At 36.1% G+C, this 5,000-nt stretch overlaps 1 long non-coding RNA gene across 1 annotated transcript in view; it reads left to right on the forward strand.

The window, feature by feature from the left end:
* The window catches only part of LOC119592722, a 51,484-nt gene that overhangs the window by 25,216 nt on the left and 21,268 nt on the right, over window positions 1-5,000 (forward strand). The gene's annotated exons all lie outside the window — the stretch shown is intronic.

Below are 5,000 nucleotides of genomic sequence, written 5' to 3' on the forward strand. Positions count from 1 at the left end.
ACACACAATGGGAGAAAAAAACGTAATTTACAAAATTTGAAGCTGCTGCTGTATTCGACTGCTGCAAATTATTTTAATTGTAATAAGACTTGTGGTAACACGTACTCGCAGTGCTTTGGAGCATATGTTAATTGTTGCAACACGTAGGTAATGTAACCCCTCGATCTCCAGAAACCGAAAGACTGAAATCAGATGTATAGATTTATATATATATATATATATATATATAGTGTGTGTGTGTGTGTGTGTGTGTGTGTGTGTGTGTGTGTGTGTGTGTGTGTACATATATACATATATATGTATGTGTATATATACATATATATGTATGTATAAAAACAGACTAACATTACACGTGAAAATGTTTCATTATTAGAACAGCGATTGTCTCTAATGCGCATTTCTACAGATCTGAAGGTATAAAGACTGCTGGAACACTAGCAGGTGGGGAAATAAAACAGGATAAAAATGGTTCTGGAGCACCAGGGAAGACTTTACCAAAGACATACACAATGCTCACGCTTAAGGTGATATATGACAAGCATCCAGAACTCCTCAAGGACGTGTCAGTAAGGACCATCCAGCTTCGCCTTTAGAAAGACCTCTGTTTACTGACTCGGCGCGTACCTAAAACAATGAAGAAAAGAAAGAATTATCGACGTCAAATACTATCCGATTAGTGATGAGTGTTGGAAGGACTTTTAGACTTGCGCAGGGAGCTTTAAACTCCGTGCTGCGCTGCGATCCGTGATACACACTCAAGATTGTAAAACTTGCGGACAGTGTCATGGTTTGGATTCTTTCATTGGGAACAAGGGCAGGCGAATGTTACAAAGAGCTGAAGATACTATATTAACTTTTAAGGGAACATTTGCCAATACTTGGAGAATTCTTGAATATGATTATTTTTGCGCGGGAACGCCTCTTGCCACCACTCACAGACAGTCTAAATGTTTCTAAATGACAGTGGACTTCATGTATTAGAGTTTCCAGGTAGCTCACCTCATTTGAACCCCATAAAAACGCATGGCACGTGATGAAGAACGAACTGCAAGAGGCCTGACGTTGCAACGTCAAAGATCTGCTGGACACACTGAAGAAGCTAGCGGTTCATATGAAAGTCTCCTATTTTGTCAAACTTGCTGAATCCATGTCAAAATGGCTGCAGGTGGTATTGCACCAGAAAGGGAATATGATCAAGTACTATGTGTAAGAATAAATTTGCATTATTAGTCAAGCAAATAAACTGTTCACGTTTATTATTTGTCTGTATGTGTATACAAACACACACACACACACACACACACACACACACACACACACACACACATATATATATATGCACACACACACACACACACACGCACACACACACACACACACACACACACACACACACACACACACACACACACACACACACACACACACACACACACACACACACACACACACACACACACACACACACACACACACACACACACACACACGCGCGCGCGCATATACAAAGACACAGGTATGCATATGTTTATGTATATGTACTGCATATGAAACTTTCTTTATATGTATACGCCCGCGGACGTATACACATAAGATCTGTATAAGTACTTCAATAAACCTTGCACTTGCACAAGTACAGATACACATACACGCGTGCGCGGGGCTCTTTAAAAAAAAAATAGAAAATTGAACTCTGGGTCAAGCGCCCGAAATGAATCCAGTACTACTAGCTACTTAATCCGAGGATACCGTTCCTAGCAGTAAGACGAAGTTACTGAACGTGAGTGTAGAAGAACGGCTGGGGGCGAACGAACGTGAACGCAAATTTCAGCGCTTTTTCTTGTGTGTGCCGTTAGCGACGATTACGTGCGATTTCGCCGAAACGTAACGGTTTAAAGTCGAACATGAATGCCAAATTCCCAGTAGGTCTTCGCCGTGCTTTAGAGGGAAGGTAAAGATGTGAATAGGGCGACGGATTTTGCCTGGCAACGGAGGAAGCGACTAGGAGATAGGTGGATGTGGATTGGCTGTAAGTGGAGGTGGGAGGATTGATGTACTCTCTGTAATCACAGGATACTTTGCATGGGTGAATGAGAAATCTGTGTTACACACACACACACACACACACACACACACACACACATATATATATATATATATATATATATATATATATATATATATATATATATATATATACATATACACACATATATATTTATATATATATATATATATATATATATATATATATATATATATATATGTTTGTGTATTTTGTCCTTTTTCATGCCGTGGAAGTTTATCCAATACTGGCAATCATTCCACGTAATTTTATTGTCAAGTTAGAGCGCAGAATGTATCCTGTAGGTATGATGTGTGTGTACTCGTATGCACCAAATAGTGAAAAGACAGTAAACCGTTAGTAAGCTAAAAATATGTTAAGACAATTAAGGTCAAAGACGGAGTGTGTGGTGGAGGGATATACCTTTACATTCGTAAACTTCTTGATTTCTAATCGCCACGAATAACACGATTAATAATAGTAGCACTTAATTCGACAGATAAGTACAGATAATCAGTCAGCCCCGCATCCATCCCTAGCAAGTACGCTATTCATTACGTCACTGATTGTTGGGCATTTATAATAAATAACTTCTGTGAAATCATGTTCTCCACCTCCTTAATGTAGGTATTTCTGTTGATGGATTGCAAATCATTGCTTATAAAATACCTACGTACTTCGAATGTTCATGATAATCATTATTTTGATGTCGGTACCTGTCGGAGGCATTCCCTATTATCTTGAAAGTGATGTTGTGTCATCGGTAATTGGTTTGCTACTTGATTCGAAAAATCGGAAGTCAAATCTTCAAGTGGAAAAATTGCTTACAGAAATAAAGTCATCGTTGTGTGATTATACGGCAATTTTACTAGACATATTGATGATCAGATGGGGTACCGCATCTAGGTGTAGCACATAAAACATCTCTTGCTGACACAGCTTAAACGCTTGTCATTAGCTCGTCTACACGAATTAGTAAGTTAAAAAAGTTACTCAGATCTTTAGTAAGCATGAGTGCAAAGAAAATATGTACTTATTTACAGAGAATGCTAAATTAACCCACTGCCGCTGGGGAAATGTGATGTCCACTGACGCGTTGTTTTGTTAAATGTACCTACACAGAGATGGCTCCACTAGTGCTTAGCCTCAAAAAAAGTCAAATAGTTGCCTACGTGCCCATACCTGATGTTCTCCTCCCATGAGTTTTCGATTTTTGTGCTATTATCGATGCTTTTATTATTGTTATTGACTTAATAATTATTACTATGTTATCAACAATACTAGTAACAGTATGATATAAAATAAAATATCTCCAAAAATCAAGAAAATTTGGGACTATCACTTATGGAACCACGCTTGTGTAAATACAATTCATAAACTAAACTGAACTGTTCGTGCTTGCCGTCCCGTGCGACGAGTTAAGAAAGGTTAAACCCTTTTGCCTCTATGTACTGTCAACTGCATTTTTTATTTAATTTATTCATATATTTATTATTATTATTATTCATTTTTCCACACAAATGTTCTACAAATGCTTAGCCACCAAGTAGTCATTTAGTAGGCCTAAGTGACCTCACCTGAATTCCCCATACTTCGGATTTGTACACACACACACATATATATATATATATATATATATATATATATATATATATATATATATATATATATATGTGTGTGTGTGTGTGTATATATATATTTTTTTAATCCATACTGATGTCATCATCATCATCATCATCATCATCATCATCATCATCATCATCATCATCATCATCATCATCATCATCATCATCATCATCATCATCATCATCATCATCATCATCATCATCATCATCAATTATTATCATCATCATTATTATTATTGCAGTTATTTTTTCATTAACATGATTTTTTTTACTAGTAACAATAGGAATAATAAAATATCAAGAAAAAGGATGAACAGGTGAGATAGATAGGGCTAATAAGTGACTCTTTAGTGACTAAGCAGTTGCGGAGCCATCTGCAGTATGTGTAAACACAATTGATATACAAACCTTTTAATGGATATGGCACGTATTTTTACCATGTGGAGTCTTGGAGTAAATGACATTTCTTTTTACGATTTGCATTCAGTTATAATACTGGCAAATGATTCCATTAACTTTTTAAGTCTTTACAGGGACACACACACACACACACACACACACACACACACACACACACACACACACACACACACACACACACCACACACACACACAACACACACACACACACTCGCACACACACACACACACACACTCGCACACACACACACACACACACACACACACACACACACACACACACACACACACACACACACACACACACATATATATATATATATATATAGATAGATAGATAGATAGATAGATAGATAGATAGATATGTAATACATGTGTGTATATGTATATATACTTATATACACATATTTATATTTATATTACACACACACACACACACACACACACACACACACACACACACACACACACACACACACACACACACACACATATATATATATATATATATATATATATATATATTATATATATATATTTATATATATATATATATTTATATATATATATATATATATATATATATATATATATATATATATATATATATATATATATATATATATTGTTAAATACAAGCAAGGAGGGTTGTTTTGCAGACGCAGGTGCCACGCAGTTCTCTTCAAGTGTAGTAAATTGGTTCACTAAACGCTGTACATTCGCTTATTTGTTACAATTGGTAATGGAATGTGCAGTGTTATAATGTCTGTATTATCACAGGAAGGCAAGATTCATTTTCTTCTTATGTTGTCACATCATAAAAGTGGCAACATAAGATTATTTAAGATGCATCACGTTAATGCCTGACATGTGGCTTATTACACCGCCAG

This window comes from Penaeus monodon, chromosome 3, assembly GCF_015228065.2.
Source record: "Penaeus monodon isolate SGIC_2016 chromosome 3, NSTDA_Pmon_1, whole genome shotgun sequence".
NCBI lineage: Eukaryota > Metazoa > Arthropoda > Malacostraca > Decapoda > Penaeidae > Penaeus > Penaeus monodon.